Source organism: Podarcis erhardii (assembly GCF_964252035.2).
Source record: "Podarcis erhardii genome assembly, chromosome: 4".
Lineage (NCBI taxonomy): Eukaryota > Metazoa > Chordata > Lepidosauria > Squamata > Lacertidae > Podarcis > Podarcis erhardii.
Window position 1 is genome coordinate 27,827,921 of NC_138508.1, and position 18,569 is coordinate 27,846,489.

Here is an 18,569-nt window from a genome sequence, read left to right on the forward strand (position 1 = left end):
CAGGGCCCCACACAGCAGAACAAGCAGGAGGGCTCCCAAATGTATCAGGACTGACTGACCACATTTTGGTGTTGAATCATTCACACAATGATTCCAAGCACATTTCAAAGTGTTGGTGCTGACCTTTAAAGCCCAACAGCGGCCTCGGGCCTGTATACCTGAAGGAGCGTCTCCACCCCCATCGTTCTGCCCGGACACTGAGGTCCAGCACCGAGGGCCTTCTGGTGGTTCCCTCACTGCGAGAAGCGAAGTAACAGAGAACCAGGCAGAGGGCCTTCTTGGTAGTGGCACCCGCCCTGTGGAACGCCCTCCCACCAGATGCTAAAGAGAAAAACAACTACCAGACTTTTAGGAGACATCTGAAGGCAGCCCTGTTTAGGGAAGCTTTTAATATCTGAAGGACTATTGTATTCTAATATTTTGTTGGAAGCCGCCCAGAGTAGCTGGGGAAACACAGCCAGATGGGTAGGGTATAAATAAATAAATAAATAAATAAATTTATTATTATCATCATCACCATCATCATCTTAGGGGTGTGTGAAAGCAGAGAAGAAGTTGGACAGTTCTCACAATGGAGGGATGTGGGAGGAAAGTCCCCAAGGATGTATACTGGGACTGGTGTCTTTAAGCTAGTTCACAAATGATCAGGAGTCAGGGAGCAAGCAGTGACTTAGCCAAGTTTGCAGAAGAGACAAAATGTTCAGGGTGGTAAAAACAAAAACAGGATTGCAAGGAGCCCCAAAACAACCTCTCCAAGCTGAATCTCCTTGGAAATGTGCTAAGTGTGTGTGTGTGTGTGTGTGTGTGTGTGTGTGTGTGAAGGCAGAACCGCAAACCACTGAGTAGGCTGAATTTGTACAATGAAAGGAAAAAAACAAGGAAAAAGGAAGTGGAAATCAAATGTGACAAGGAAGAGAAACCACTTACATTGGCTGGAGGAGGAGGAGAAATAGAGCACAGATTCACAAGTTCATTTTGGCCACCCACATTCCTCCATGACACCATTCTTGGCCTTGTGTGCACACCTACAGTTGTCCATAGATGTACTTTTTTCCTGTTTCTGCAGTTTTAACAATATTCATCACACCTTTCTGATAATGAGAGTTACTGCAAAGTGTATCAGGGTGCTGATGAGAACACACTGATGAAGTGCATGTGCGAAACAGCTGTTACATGTGCCTGCAGAGACCGCCCCTGGCACCCAAGGTCTCCCTCTGCCCCCACCCCCCAAAAAACAGGCTTGAAAAAAGGATTCTCTTCTATTGAATATGTCACAGGCTATGTGTGGTGTTTAGTAGTTTTTCCACTTTGCAAATGGGCTCACAGCCCCAAAAGGTTGGAGATCCTGCCTTATAGTATTGTTAATTACAATCATAAATATATATAATGGCCCACATGTCTGTGTGTCTGCCTGAACCACTGGGAGGCAATAGACTGAGAGGAAAGGTAATGGGGCAATATGGAGTCCTCAACATAAGCGTTTATGATTGCTTTAAGAAGTCAATCATGCCTGTGTTGCATAAGCCACCAGTATATTGTTACAAACCACCCCCAATCTCCACGGCGGTGCAAGATTCCAGGAAGTTTCAAGCACGCTTTAGTCTGAGTCTGCGTTTCCTTTGGAAAATGAGGCACAACAGAGACTGTGGTGTCTTTAGGATATATGGTTTATTTACACATATATACAACCTGAGTCTTACAGCATTATGCTCCAAGAGGGTTCCGTTCTCTTATTTCTGAAACCTTGGATTCAAAGTGACAGCCCACGTTATGCCCTGACTACCCTATTCTCCACCCTGTTGCCACTTGCAAACTGCAACTAATTTCCCTCCAGTTTACATCATCCCTAACTGCAATCCTGAAACTCCTTCCTGGAAACTTACATTTTCTCCTGCTAACTACCCATAGCTCAGAGTGGGGCCACTTACTGGCTGGCACATAGTCTTAGTTTTCCTTATGGCTTACTTAATGGGTCACCACCCTTCGCTTCATCCTCTTTTAATGGCCCACACCTCCAGGTGATTACTTCATCAGGAAGGCAGCCTGCCTTATATATTAACATGACTTATATTTTGACATTTGTTTGGTCCAGGGGTTAAAAGATCTGGCACACACAAACTCATAACAATACCAATTCTCGTCTTCTCAAACCTATTCGCTTGCCTAGCAACCACTGTTATCACCACACTTTAAGGCAGGCCTGTCCAAAGTCCGTTTTGTTTTGCTTTTTTAATTTTTAATTTATCCAATTTTCAAAAACAACAGAAAAAAACATTCCATTTAAATTAACATCCAATTCCAATCTTTATACTTTTTTAGACTTCCCTCAGCCTGTCGGAGAATTTTTCATATTATTACTATTATTCACATTTCTTCAATCTATATTGCATTTTAACAATCTTAGTCTTATCAAATCTTGTAAAACAATATTTCTATCAATTATTATCACAGAACTTCTTGAAAGCCTACAAACGTTAATTGCTCTTCACATATACTTTTAATATACTCTGTAAATTTATTCCAGTCCTCAGTGAATCTCTGGTCTCGTCGGTTCCAAATTCTCCCCGTTAATTTGTCCATTTCTGCGTATTCCATCAACTTCATTCTCCATTCTTCTTTCGTCGGAATTTCTTCCTGTTTCCATTTTTGGGCCACCAAAGTTCTAGCTGCTGTTACTGCATATAAAAACAACTTCTCATCTTTCTTCTTAATATCATTCCTTAATATTCCTAACAAAAAAGATTCTGGCTTCTTAACAAAAGTATATTTCAACGTTTTTTTCAATTCATTATAAATCATTTCCCAGAAACATTTCATTTTTTTACAATCCCACCACATATGATAAAATGTTCCTTCTTTCTCTTGGCATTTCCAACATTGATTACTCACTTTATACATCTTCCCAAGTTTTACTGGTGTTACATACCATCTATATATCATTTTCATGACATTTTCTTTTATTGTAGTACATGCAGTAAACTTCATTCCTTCTTTCCACAATCTTATCCAATCATCAAATTGTATGTTATAACCAAAATCTTTTGTCCAAAGTCCGTTTGGGGGGGGGCTACTGTAATATGGCCTGCCGGCTGATTTAATCTGGCCCCCGTGGCAGTATATGTCCTGGGGTAAAATCCCTCCCCAAAAAGTTTAGCAATTTCAATCCTAAAAAAAGCTCAACAACTTCAATCCTAAAAAAAGCTCAACAACTTCAATCCTAAAAAAAGCTCAGTAACTTTGGTCGGCCCTCACGCATGTCACTTCATCAAATCTGGCCCTCTTTGAAAAAAGTTTGGGCACCCCTGCTTTAAGGGAATGGGCAAAGACGCATACCTAACAAACCTCAAAGCAAAGGATCAAAAACAAATGGGAGCTTACAGACGTGACCCACAGCCAACATATTTTCATACACATTTCCATAATATTTGGTGGGTCTTTTAGTAGCATTTACGAAGCATGTGAAGAATTGGTGAAATGCACACAAAAGGAAAATAAAATGGTGACAACTGATTGGCTCACTGTCTAAAACTGCAGGCAGGCTGGCTTTGTGGATGTCTTGCTTACAATCATATTTGTGCTTAGGAGTGCAAAATGTGTTCTTGGAAGACAAAAGAGCTGACTGATGCCAGATGAGGTGACTTAACTTGCTCACAACCCCATTACACATTCCCTTTTCAATAGTGAGCATGTCACTACAATGTGAAACCGCATTCGGCTCCCAGCATGGGGGATGGGTTGCAGGTGGAGGGAGAAACCCCTTGTTTCAGCAAGGTGAAGACTAATGGATGCTTTCAAATCCCCCAGGAGCACATCAAGCACCAATTAGGTAATGCATGCAACTACAATATTGACTCCATTATAGTTTCAATTTACTTGTCACAAGTTCTCTTAACAGCTGGTGTCTTGTTAGGGAGCTACTCCTGTACAGTCGTTGGAGGAGGGGGGATCGCGGTGACATATTGTTTGGAGACTGCTGGCAGGTTATTGCCAGCTTGTGTCAGCAGCTTCAGTCCCACTCCAAACAGTGAAAAGAAAGCACAGCAACTGAATCAATGTGGGTAGAAAATGGCTCTTACATGCTCTTACATGCATTTTTATGTGTGGAAAAAAAATTATAATAATCACTTCAATAGTGATACATGGATTATTTGGAGAGTGAAATAAGGCCTAGCAAGAGCAGAGGGCAAACGCAGGTGGTCTGAAAGTGAGGCGAGGACGTGATCTGAGGGTGAGGTGAGGTAATCTGGAAGGTCTGAGAGTAAGTGCTAGTTGTTGTTTTTACACTGGCATTTTTAGGAGTTGTTGGAGTTCCTGGCTTTACTAATTTTTGCATTTGCACACAGTTCCTAGGAACTGAACCCTCACATAAGTTGTGGGTTTACTGTACTGTACTATACAGTAACATATCAATATAAACAGTAAACATTCTCTGAGCGTAGTCTGGATCCAAAATGGCACCACCTCTGCAAGCGAAAGAGAGGTGTCAGCAGGCTAGAGGTTGGGGAGCCACAATATTAGCAAAAGTACACAATATATTTATGGAGGGGGAAAAATAGGGCTCTTCTTATGTTCTTACATGGCTCCTCCACATATAGAATAATAGTTCACTGTGTAGTCACAAATGCTTGCCATACACATTCAAATCTCGAAAAGTAATCACTAGCCACAGATGCTGTGCAGTTCTTAAATGCTAGTGTACACTTTGAACTAAGCCCGCCTGCTGTTTTCCTTGAGCCTTCTTTGTCTATATACTGGTTAAGCTTTAAATGTGTAGCTACACATTAAGCTTTTAAAATCCATAATTTACAAAACCAGTCTCCCCAGGTGTTGGTAAAGCCAAGAATATGTTGTGCTCTATTAAGAAATGGATTCTAATTGCCACGTTTGTCTCGGAAGCGCTCCAAAACAGATAGAGCAACAAACAGCTCTTCATCATGTGTCTATTAAAGCCATTGCATCACCGAAACTTATTAACTTGTACCAAGGTATGTTTAACTCAGAAGCAAGTCACACTGCGTTCATAGGGACGTCCTATTCAGTAAACGTTCTAGTTTGGGTTTTTTGTTTTACGCCTTTGATTCTTCTTAATGTCTTCAGGCTCTGCCCTTCACCATGAGGAAGAAGACGTTCATGTTTTGATTTGAATGTCATCTGTTTTCCTGCAGTGATCCGAGTATAACTGGTGGAACCGCTAACATTTGAAGCGTGCCTAAGTGGGTGAATTAAATTTCTATTAGACGCACTCCTTTTCCCCTTGCCCTTCAGGCGCGGGCTGGGAGCCGTGTTGCAACACACGGCATCTGGAACTGTCATTTAGGATGGACTGGTTTATCATTAAAAGCTGCGCCAGTTGAACATCTTTCGGGGGTTTTTTTTAAGTGTTGGAAACATTTGATTTCCTTATCGTAATGCCCCACGCCATCCTCTCCTTTCATGGCTGGATGTAGCTTTCTCTAGCAATCATCAGGCAAGCCTGGGCAGGGATGAAATGGAGAAAGCCCTCCGTATCCTTTGCCTGCTCTTCCTTTGAAGTTTCCACCCCGATACAGGCGCTTTCATCCAAGCTTCTCTCAGTGCAGTTGTCAGCTATCATTTGCACACTAGAGCTTGACAGGGTGATAGCAAAAGAGATTCATGGCCCCTTTTATTATCAGACAGAATAATCTGTCAGCTTGCCTGCTTAGGGACAGGGGCTCTTTCTTCCTTTCCTTTCCTTTCCTTTCCTTTCCTTTCCTTTCCTTTCTCTTTTCCTTCCTTCCTTCCTTCCTTCCTTCCTTTCTTTCTTTCTTTCTTTCTTTCTTTCCCCCCCATCTTTTCCCCTGATGGGGCTCAAGGCTGGATACATGGGGTTCTTCCTTCCTTCTGGCAGTGCTCACACTGCGAGAAGTGAAGCGACAGGGAACCAGGCAGAGGGCCTTCTCGGTTGTGGCACCCACCCTATGGAATGCCCTCCCATCAGATGTTAAGGAGATAAGTAATTATATACCAGTAACATTTAGGAGACATCTGAACGCAGCCCTGTATGGGGAAGCTTTTTAAGGTGTAATGTTTACTATGTTTTTCTATATGCTGGAAGCTGCCCAGAGTGGTGGGGCAATTCAATCAGGTGTGTGTGTGGGGGGGGGTACATATTAACAACAACAACAACATCAACAACAACAATGCCTCTTCTTCCTGCTATGTCCACCTAAAGGAGAACAGCAGCAAAGCTTTGCAGGGACATCACTAGGTAAGGGGTGTAGGCCCACAACACAAATGTGTGTTTGCTAATTTTTATTCAGGAGATTCAGGGCAGTGTGATGGTTAGAGTGCTGGACTAGGAATATGCTCTGTGAAATAGGCCATCCTGACCATTAGGCAAAATGAGGCAGCAGCCTCAGGTATCTGATTTTGGGGTGTCACAAAAGGAAAACATGTTATTTGATTTATTGTATTTTTTTATAGCCAAGAAGAGGGGAAAGGTGTGTCATACGTGTGGAGGAAAAACTTAAAATGCAATGCAGAGTTCGGGAAAAATAGACCAGAGGCAATTGTACTTCATTCAGCAGAGCTTTACTTGCTACTGAAGGCAAATAAGCATAATGGTCACAAATCCAGTACATTCAGGATTGGCACAGTCCATAAAAATCAAGTTGCAGCACTTATAAGAACTCATAAACTTATAACAATACTAAACCTTAACGCTAAGCATACTATGAACACCACACCAGAAGGAAGAGGGATAGAAAGAGAAATTAAAACCTAGGCTCCTTCTGGCCTATATTTATAGCCAACATGATCTTAATTGGAAGAGATAAGAGAACCATTTCAAGCCAGCTGTACTCAGCTTCTCTGAAGGTATAACCCAAACAACCATGACCCTTCTGTCTGCTTCTCTTACACAGAGAAGCTTCTAGTAGCTTCTTGGATCCTCTTGTATTAACCAGAATAGGAAAAATCTCTACACATCAGATCAATACTTTCTGCACTAAGAAATGCAAACCAACAAGGGGCCTGTTGGATTTTCTACTTCAGGTGCCAGAGTCACTGAGGTACTATGTATTTTGACTGGCGGGGGGCGGGGGGGGGGGAGGTCTGAAAAACCAATTTTTGCTCATTACCCTAGAATGCAAAATAGCTACCCTGTTGTGCTCCCTGTTATTCAGGTGCTCCTGAAATAACAGTAGGAAAGCCTGTGGGCCTTGTTGCCAGCAAATCGGAAATAGGCTTATTCGTTAATTTTAAAATCACTTGGGGGGGGGCAGCTTAAACTTTTTTATGTGATGAGTGAATGCTACGGCTTATTGGCAACTGGTGGTTCAGTTGCTTCCAGACCCATTTCAAAGTGCTGGTAATTCCTTTTTATGGTCTATATGGCCTGGGCCCAAGTTACCTCAGAGACTCAGAGACCACCTCCCTCCCTTTATTGGTCACCTCTCTGTCAGATGAGGAGGTGATTGGCCATTCCACCTGCCATCCAGGGCTTTTTTCCCCAGCCAGAACTCAGTTCCTGCACCTCTCAGGTGGGCGCCATTGCCATTCCAAAAGAACAAGAGAGGCGGTCATGGGTGAGTTCCAGTAATTCTTTTTCCCCCCCTAAAAAAATTAGTTCTGAGCTTAACCTTACAAATATTTACCTCAGTGAGGGACCCAGTAGTCTTATTCCATATTAAGTGTGTGTGTGGGACCACAGCTTTAGAGAAATAAGATCAAGCTGTGTGGGGGTAAGGAATTGTCAGTGGTGGAGAATCTGTCAATTTTGGGTTTCTCTCCATTTCTTAATTTCAGGCTGCCTCCTTACAGCACCACATTACTGTGACATTAATCCTAATACTTGCATGACGCTATTTTGTGTAATATATGTGTTTTTAAAGGAAGTTTCTGCCATATAATGTACTTTGTGCATTGTTTTCCTCAACATAATAATTATTATTTGTATACTGCCCTTCACCCAAAGATCACACAGCGGTTCATAACATTAAAAATACAAAATTTGTATATAATTTTTGTATACATGTTGGGAATTATATTATAGTAACTCCTGTAATGTAATATGACAACGTTTACCGATGTAATATAAGAATGTTAACAAATAAATAAAATGCAAATTCAAAAAACAAAAACAAAATGAGAACACAAAATACATAATAAAACAAAAACAAACCAAGAACAACCCCCCTCTCACAAAATAATTCATTTCTATGTACCCTTTGGAACTATCTCCCATTAGGCATCAGAAAGGAAACACCTCTGTTGCCTTTCCAGCACCTTTTGGAGACTCCCCCCCCCAACAAGTGTTTTATGTGGAAATTTTTATCCCAGTCTGTGTTGTATTTGAAATTGTTATTATATATGTTCTCATCGTTGATGTTTTTATTGCTAAACTGTTTCAAGATGTTTTATAGGAAGCGATTCATAAATGGAAATAAATAATTCAGTTACACATTTTTTGGTTGGAGAATTGCATTGCAAAAACTCAGAGAACTGTGAATTTTGAATGACAGCTGTTTTGGTTTGTATTGGTTTGGGAAGTGCGGATTAGCTGAACAAATTTCTCCCCCATCCTTGATGGTGTCACCCACCCACCTTGTTAAAAAAAGAAGCCTGCTGATCTCCATCTTTTGCTTCTCTTTGCTGGCAAAGATCATCTGTTTTAAAATGCACTTCGATGTGATCAACTCTCACTTTAATGGTAGAATCATAGAGTTAGAAGGGACCCTGAGGATCATCTAGTCCAACCCCCTGCAATGCAGGAATATGCAGATATCTCATACAGGGATCAAACCTGCAACCTTGGCATAATCCAATGGTTATTTTACTGGTACATTTTACCAAACTGTTGTTTGGTTTTGTGCTGCTTTTAATCTTACGATTGGATTTCTAAGTATTTTCACGACGCCTTTTGAATGTTCTTCCTTTGTGAGTCTTGAGGATTTCAGCGGAAAGGCCACAGCTACATCTGGCAAACAAATAAAGGAGGACGACACGTGCTTCCGAATTATGCAGGATGCCTCATCAGGCAGAATTATTTAGCAGGATCACTAATCACATTTGCCCCGCAAAATGTGTAAATTATTCAGAGACATTATTCCACCGCTGCTTCATAAACATTTTATAGCTCCACCTCAGGCCTTTGCCTTCACATTTGCATAGATTCCACTGGAGAAAATTGGAATTGTGGGCCACCAAGCCATTAGCAGCTAGATTGTAAAATATGTTCTCTGGGATTTCTGACTGGCCTTTCTCCTATATGCTTTTAATAACTCTGCTGGGGTGGTGAAAGCAGGGCCAGATGTGTTCTTGGGGGTGGAAATGAGCTAATGTACGATGTGATGTAACTCTCGTTCCTTCCCGAATTGAGATTCTTCTGGAAAAAAGAAAAAAGGAATTGCGAGCCGCATTTAGATGAGCCGTTTTTTCGTAAACATCCCCAGATTCTGCATGGAACACAAAGGACATGAATCACATCACAGCAGGCGCTCTAGTTGGGGAAGTGGCCCTTAGGAAGATTGCTTCCGTAACTCAGGCTTCATAATGAATGAGAATGGCTCTTAGAGGATCTGTAGGAAACTGATAGTGGCTTATTTAGCTCTGGTCTCACTGAAAAAGAGAAAAAATGTGGAATGGAGGGGCGGAGCATTCCCTCGGCTTAAAAGAAGAAGAAAAAAGTGTGATTCTTCAAGCCACATTTGGATCCTGTTCTTGTTTTCATACCCCTTCCCGTACACCCCAAATTCCCTGTACAGCAAGGGTGACAGAGTTTTTGAAAAAAAGGTTTACAGTGTTTGCATAAGAGCAGAGAAAGCAGTATATGGATGCTTTGGGAACCAGAAGTGAAAAGCAGAGCTTGAAAATAAAAGAGAAAAAGAATGCAGCATCACAATCCCAGCAAACTGATTCACTTCAGAGTTCACATGGAAGATTTTGTGTAAATATGTTCAGAAAGTGTCTGGAGCTACAGATGCCCAAGGCCTTTGGAGTAAGAAAAACAGCAACACGTCCATAAATAAGCAGCGTTGTTTGCAGGAACTACTTATTTTTTTTACCTTACAGGGTAGCTACAACAACAGTGACACATTTTTTGTACCTTCACAGACCCAGGAACTAGTTATGGTAAGAGGCCAAGTCCAATGTGCAATTTCAAAAGCAGCTGGGGTGCCAACTTGAATAAAATACGGGGGGGGGGGGGCAGGTAAGCCCTGCCCTGCATAAACGATCACAAGATGCAGCACAAACACACCATTTGAATGTCAATGCCCATCAACTCAGGGGCTGGCTCCCTCAAATATTTTTATGGGGGTGGGGAGCTGAAGGGACCCTAGGAGTTGGCTCCTATTTACCCTACAAAAGGGGTTTTTGGCCTATGGCAGGGATACCAAATTAACCATACAGAAGTTTGAGCAACACCTACCTATATTTGCATATACAGTGATACCTCGAGTTACAGACGCTTCAGGTTACAGACGCTTCGGGTTACAGACTCTGCCAGAAATAGTACCTCGGGTTAAGAACTTTGCTTCAGGATGAGAACAGAAATTGCGCGGCGGCAGCGGGAGGCCCCATTAGCTAAAGTGGTACCTCAGGTTAAGAACGGACCTCCAGAACAAATTAAGTTCTTAACCCGAGGTACCACTCTAGTTCATTCTTCTTCCAGGTTTCCAGAGCTTTTTTTTCCAGCTGGAACTCCCCAGAACAGTTCTGGCATTGCCTTTATAAGAGAACAAGGGAGGCATTCATGGTGAGTTCCAGCACCTCTTTTTTCTAGAAAAATAGCACTGCAGGTTTCTCTCTTGCTGGGATTGTGAGAATGGAAACAGAGAAGATCAGGAAACAAAAGGTAATGCTTACAGCAGGCATGAAATAATGACCTTGGGAAAAGAACAAGGTAAGAGCAGAACAGCACTGAAACCCCATCCCTTCATTCACTGGAAGGCCTGCTCTAATTTCTGAGATATTACATTCTCTAATCACTTTCTTGTAAGATCTTGAAAGCTGGAGTTTGTGCTTAACAAAAGTGACAGTGCTTAGGATTCTGCACTTTCTGGTGGAATCTGTGCAATCCTCATTACGCAGCATTACATCAGAGAAGCAGAGAGACTGAGGCTGTCAATTGGCTCAGAATTGTTTGTGCGCGTGCATATTTGTAATTTTATTTTTTATTATTATTACATCTCTTCCAATGAGCTTAAGATGGCACACATGGTTCTTCTCTGCTTTTTATCGACATGAGGTAAGTTAAGCTGAGAATCGGTGACGGGTCCAAGGTTACACAATGAGCTTCATGGCTGAGTGGAGATTCGTACCCTGGTCTCCTGGGTTTTAGTTTGATACTCTTAACAACTATTCCGCACTGGCATATGGGTTTTTGTTTTAATCAGTACGGTTGCCATATTTTCAGAAGCAAAAAAGAGGACACATTTGCCAACTTCTACTTTTAACTATGTATCACTATGACAACTCTACCCATAAAAAAAGAGGACGTGTCCTGGAAAAAGAGGATATATGGCAATTTGCTGGAGAACCTTGAGTTAGGATGCTTCCAGGCGGTTGTAGTTTTGGATTAATACTCCTTAAACAATATAGAATCATGGAATCTTAAGACTGTAGAGTTGGAAGGTACCACAAGGGTCATCTAGTCCTACCTCCTGCAATGCAGAATTTTTTTGTCCAACATGGGTCTCGAACCCACAAACCCAATCTTATGCTCCACAACAAGCAAGCATTTTGCAGTATCCAGATGATGTCATTGGCATCAAAATGCCAACTCGTATACCCGCTTAACCCAGGTCAACACTTTTTTGGGGAGGGGACAGAAATCCAGAAAGGTTAAAACAAAAAATCCCTGATTCCCGTACCCTGTTCGCAACATTTGACTTGAACCATTTGCAGTATTAACCCCCATTTGCAAGTGCCCTCATTAGAACTCTTCTCTGGGAGATAGAAGCAGCCTGGCCCCCTCTTTTCTGTTCCCTTTCCCTATTGCAAAAGCAGCTCCTCCTGACCAAAGCTGTACAAATTCCCTTGATCCTGTGCAGTTCTCCCATGTAGAGCAGACAGTAGGGAGGATCCAGCTTTGCATCAGCATATTTCCTTCCCACCCTTTGTGCCACAGTTCTAGCAGTTCAGCTTTTCACATTCTTCATCACCTTTGATGAAGTGTCTTTCATTTCCCTCTGATTTTCTGTTACAAACTTCCAGATTTAATCCCTTGCGCCTAAACTTCCTTTGATGATGCTACTTCTTTGATTCAGCGGGATGCATTGTTCTTTCTGACCGTCAACAATGCAACACCCAAAAATTCATTTTGAAAAGGTGCCAAGTGAGTTTCTGAGAAGTTACTCGACAAACAAACTTTTGGATAAAATAAGACACATCGACTGCTATTTCTCTCTTCCTTCCGAAGACATTTCACAACCCATTCCGTGGGATTCCTACATTTTCCTCCACTCCCATCCAGTACTCCAGGAATATCTTATCTCTGGTCCACATCCCTTATAGAACTTGGGCTTGTTTGGATAACGGCTTTGCATTTTTATGCTGTGTGACGTATGGTATGTACCAGAAGCTGAAAAGGGCTACCTGCTGTTCTGCATGTTACGTGCATGCTGTGCTGGAGGAAAAAGAATATAGGAAGTCCTTCCTCCTGGCTCAGGGCATCAGAACACTGCTGGATTCCTCCCCAGCATTTCTCCAGGCCTGACCACTCTGCCTGCTTGCACATACAGTAACACATGCACAGTGGTGGACAGCACGTATCCCCTGAAGTACAAGCACAGGATGTGTTGACCTAGCCAAGGCAATGTTTGTTATGTAAACGGGGTGGGGAGAGAAAGAGAACAGTGGTGTCGATTATGACTGCATATTAACAGGCATCCATGACATTAGGCTTTCCAGAATCTGCCTGCCAGAGGTTAATGCCCTTGCAAGGTTTTTGGACACCTCTAGATCTTAGCACTTTTCCTGGAGAACACGTGCCTGATCTAAGGCTTGATTTGGGGGCAGAGTTATAAGGTGGTGAGGGTTGCTGCCAACCACCTAGCATTTCCTTAGCCCAACATTAAGATCGTGTCCAACCAGGATTAGATCACAAAAGTCCTATTTTGCCAAGCTTTGCCCATGATCCACCATATTCTGCTTGTTCGTTCAACCATAAAATGCCAGATTTTTGTCCTAGCTACTCTGGCCTTTAGTCTCCAGCTCTTTTTCATTATTTTGTGCATAGACCATCCTAGAACAAAGTTTTCCTGGCAGCTTACAAAATAGCAATAAAATGGTAACAATAAAAAAATAATGCATTCTGGAATACAAGGGGAGGAGAATAGTAAAACGGAGTTAAAAGCTTTGCCAATTTGCTACCAAGCCAAGTTTAAAGTTTTTTTTTTAAAGATTACTAGTTTACAAAGCCCGAAACAACTTGGAACCAGATTACCATAAGAGGTTTTTCTTATGGTCACGTCACAGGAAGAAGTGGACCTAAAAACCTCTCATAGGTTCATGGATTTCCATGTGGCCATTCTCAGGTGCTTTAGTGTCCAATGGGAATTTCTTTTAAAGAGGAATTTAAACAGTTTAAATAAGTAGAAGTTAAAACAAATTATTGTAAAAGCCTGGGGAAATTTACCCGTTGCTGTAAAGAAAACAACATGGGCTCCATACGGGCCTCTCCAAGGAGGGTTATTCCATTACTGGAGGCAGGGGGCAGTATGGGAAAGTATTAACTCATGTCCAATAACATCTGCCACACATTTCCTGGCAGGGACACCAAGAGAAAGGTCTCCCAAGTAGAGCTCAGTGTCTGAGGAGGTACAGATGGAAAGAGGTGATTCTTCAGCCCTTTCTTGTTAGGAGAAAGGGCTAACAAATCCCACTTTCCAAGAAATCCAGGAATTGCAGCTCTGCCGGATATGCTTTAAATGTATAGTACAGAGGCGACATATGACTGCCCCAAACCTTTTGCAGGCACAGTTTTGAAAATAGGATCGCGTCTAACTGCTCTCAGTATCATCATGGGCACAATAAAAAGAAAGTCTGGGGGAGCTGTCAGATACTTTGGATATGTCACATTTTTACATGGCTAGAACAGGAAAGCACTTGGAAGCTACTTAGAGGTATTAGCCAAATGGGTACCACTCAACCTCACTATTTGCTTCCCCAGCTCTGCCTTTCATCACCCTTTTGTTGTCATGCTACTAAACGCAGAGCCTTCCATGGACCAGAGTCCCCTTTATCTTCAGTTGTCAAATATATATTCCAAATATGTCCACCCTCTCTAATTCTAGGTCTCCCAGATGCTGATAGACCACAAGTCCCATCATCCCCAAAGAGCTTGGCCAGTGGCCAGGGGTAATAGTCCAAAAACATCTGGGGGTTACGTTGATACAGAGACAAAAGAAAGCTGGTAAACCTTTGGACCAGAAAGATGATGAAATGCAAGAGGCACTGTCAATACTTTCTAGGCCATCTTCAAACGTATATGACATAAATGCATTTACTATGGTCATTATGTGCATCTTGTCTACTTCTGAGCTTTGCGCCAACATTTCACAGACAGTAGCTCTTCATAGCTTTTTGGCCCACTCTTTGCATTCTCTCTCTCTCTCTCTGTATTATGAACATAACAGTTCTGCATCTGACAATGTGCTGCAGTCAATCTGTTCATCTTTCAAGGTGCCATAAAATCATTTTTTATCTGGACAATAGTATCTTGCTGTTAAGCGCCATCTTTTGAAAAACCAATGTAAGTGCAACTTGGTTACCTTTCAAAATCTCAATGCCTATTTTTGTCTCTGCTAATAAAAAGAAAATGATGGAAACAGATATTAAGGCTTTTGTTTTCTCTTAATGTTGTTGATTTATCTTTGCTTGTGAAATGCTTTTCATAATGCTAGCAAACAATACACTCTGATAAGAATTCCTCATAAAAAAAAATAGGGACGGCCAACTATATTAATTCCACATTTAATAGTTTGCAAACTTAGATTCGTTAAGTGCTTAGCCTTACTACTGTGTTTGTTAAAGCTTCTTTGCTTTTGAAGAAGCTAACACTTCTCTCCAGCCTGAATGTCCTCAGTCCCTGATGTATGTCTTGGTTGGAGGTACCAGAATCCACAACACATGGCACAACAGTGCAGTCTGGTTTATAGGGCCAACCGGTGTGGCATACAACTTCCATCATCCCTGCAACATGGCTAGTGGTCAGGGATGATGGGAGTTGTAATCCCAACAACATCTGGATGGCAGCTAATTGGCTACTTCTGCTTTTGAGATATGTGCAGATTAATGCCCTTTAAAAAACCAACCCACATCTCTGTTCCCATTTACAATTGAATTTTATCCAGCTTCAGTATATTTTAATATGGTGTGGGGAATCCATAGGCTGTTTACCACATGAAGAGACATGACTCATTTTCTGGAACGTGAAGCAATTTTCATTTAAAATTTCATTAGGAAAACCCAATTAAATATGTCTAGATGCTGTTACCCTGTAAAAAAAAAAAATTAATATTCAGAATACAGACTAGCTCCTTTTCTGAATATGACTAATGCCAATTAAGTAGATGAAGTGGGGGCAATCATGCCATTACATCTGAACAAGAAAGCCTTGAGGGCTGACATATCAACAATCACTTCTCATGTACGGAGCAGGTGTCACTAATTGTGAACCCCATATATGGCTAATATAACCTATCAAAAATGGTTGCTTTTTTGTTGTTTATTGCTTGGAGACTTCTATAAACCTCCAGGGGGCACCCGGCAGATAGCTAGCTCCAAGCAATTTTGCAGGGTCTCATGTTTCATTCAGAGACTGCTCAAGACATTTTGATGCTTGAGGCAGAAGATTCAAATAGTACTCCCTCAAATGGTGGTTATCATAATCACCATCAAAATAACTGACAATCTGATGTCCTTTAATGGTACCCAGGATTTAGCACCTGAGGTAGGATACCCCCAGTTGCCTAATTCAGTAGAGTTAGCCCTCCTTGCATTGGCTTGTTTATACATCCAAAGAGCAAGAGTGAAAAGGGTGAAAATAGTTATTATATGGGAGGTTTATGACTGGATCTTCCCATGTAATTTTCTTCTTCTAAAAACAGCCGAATGCATTCAGGAATGGGTATCTAACCCTTTCTACATACAGCATGCAGGCCATCTCTGAGCCCTGCAGGTGCATTTAAATGAATAAAATTATATGGCAGCAGGAATGGAGACCTGAGCCCTCCAGGTGTGGCTGGGTTCCAACACCCATCAGCCCCTGCCAGCTTGGTCAATGGTCATGGGTGATGAGAGCTGTAGTCCAACAACATCTGGAGGTCCACAGGTTCCCAGCCCATGTTGGGGAGATCAAACGGCAGGTTTCTTTATTGACTTCCAGTAAAGTCAGCATTTTCAGGCTACTGGCTGTTTTCAAGGGCTTCCCTAATGATCTTTTTTGTACTTTAGCAAACCTTTGGGGTTTCCCTGAACCTGCTGATAGTTCTTATTTCCGGGTGGATGGTGCTGTTTGGCTACATAATTAAAGGCACTCACCTCTGAACATCAGAAATAAAGGTAGTGTCGGTCTTAAGCATCTACATATACTTTTTCTCTCCAAAACTCCTACTCATGAGGCTGATTCTGGCAAAATTACACAGAGGCATACTTCAACTCCTGTGTAAAATCCCTATATGCATTTTTATTCTCTTGCAGGATCACCTTCAGAATGAACGTGTACTCAAGCACCACATTCCAAAGAAAAAGTAGCTGTGTTTCTTCTTGCAGCAAGAACAGATTCTTGTGGCACCTTAAAGACCAACAAAATTGCTTTAGCATGATATTTATGCCACAATAGGTTTATAGGTCTTTAAACTGTCATGGCTCTCTGTCTCAAGCAGTACACTGGATGAAGCCCAGTTTCTCTATAATCTAATGGTAGAACCCCACCACAAGCAACAGCAAAAAAACTCCACCAGGCACTATTAGCATACCAAATATCTTTGATTCTTTTCCTGGGTGCCCCAAGCTAGCTTTTGCCTTTTCTGCTGATTCTGCAGCAAAGCAGGAGATGTACAAAATAATGGCTTGATGGTAGCATCATTGGCAGTGGAAGGGGCTAGCACTCCAACATCAGCAAAAGATTGTTGCTGAGGACCATCCAAACCTCTGATAGGGATCCAAGGAAGGAGAGTACCAGGGGCAGCCAGCCAAACTGACAGAGTGGCAGCTTATCAAATGCTGGCAAAAGACATGGGAAATTAGTCATGGATGTTGAGCTGGAAGCCCCTGCTGTGCTGAAGCAGACCAAAAAAAAGCACATGGCTGTCCTGGCCTCCTCCTGCATCTCATTTTGACTCCTTCCCTGGAAATGCTAATGACAGGCTTATTACTCATTATTATATAGAGTGTCAGTAAATGGCCTTTTCTTTTCTGTTTAGCTTTTTAAAAAAGGGAAAAACGAGCCATAATATAAAGCAATACAAGTGCAAAATGGTTTCAAATAAGCGTGTACAACAATGTCTTATAAATAGGAAGGTAGCAAATGGCTTTTTCAAGTATGAAATGTGACACTTGTTATATGAATAATATTTCCAAAATGTTGTCTAAAAGATTTTTAAAAATGATTTATTGTGGGGTTCTTTTTATTTATTACAAAACAAAATATGTTTACAGAATTCACTGTTTTGTTCTGTGGTTGTTGCAAACTCACTAGGATAAAGCAGTATCACACATTTAAAGGAGTGGCCAAATTTGTCAATTTCTCCTAATATGCACATTTTGTATGCAATATGCACTTTTTCAAGCCATTTCCTCTAATACAATGCACATCTGTATGTTATTTTCACCTGTATATGTGCTTTTATGCACACTGCACATAGCATTTGCATTTCTTTATATATTACATGGCTGAAGAACTGCATTGCAACATTCAGAGGTGGGTAATTTTCAAATGATGGCTGCCTTTTGGTTCACATATTCTTCAGAAAGTGCAAATTTGCCTTTATTGTGAACCAAATCAAATTTATCACCATTCCTACCTGTTTAATAACATAACAACCATAATAAAATTAACTAACATCAGAAATAGCAGCATAGAAAAGTCACTGGGGGAATATTTCAGCCTCGGAGGACGCTGCAGCTACCCTTCAGGAGGCCATCCTTGAACAAAGGAACTTCAGGGGGAGACTGCAATGTGAAAACCATTTAATACATTAAATGGTTCAGTGCTACATTTGCTAATTGGCTTACCAATGCTAGGATGTATGTGTTGTCAACTCCTGTTTCTTTTGAATGGCCACTGCTAATAAGGTAATTATAATGGTCTGTGTTTTCTGAATATTCTTTCCTTCTTCCCTCAGTGTTACAATCTTCCTCCTCCAAACATCATATATATATAGTGTTGGGGTGTGTGTACATGTATGTATGTGCATGCATGTACATGTACTTGTAGCTCACAATAAGACTTCATGCATCTGATGGACTGTAGTATACGAAAGCTTACATCATAAATTTGTTAGTCTGTAAATGTGCCACAGGGCTCTGTTGTTTTTGCTGCAAGAGACTAACACTGATAACAACACAAACAACATAACAGGCTGGACTTTAATTTCTCATAA

General features: G+C 41.5%; 1 protein-coding gene across 1 annotated transcript in view; it reads left to right on the top strand.

Annotated features, from left to right (window-relative positions):
- Nucleotides 1-7,054: 7,054 nt before the first annotated feature.
- The window catches only part of MTUS2 (microtubule associated scaffold protein 2), a 305,328-nt gene continuing 293,813 nt past the window's right edge, over nt 7,055-18,569 (top strand). Inside the window, exon 1 of the mRNA XM_081860085.1 lies at nt 7,055-7,547. The gene's annotated coding sequence lies outside the window, so the exon portion shown is untranslated. The remainder of the gene's footprint in view (nt 7,548-18,569) is intronic.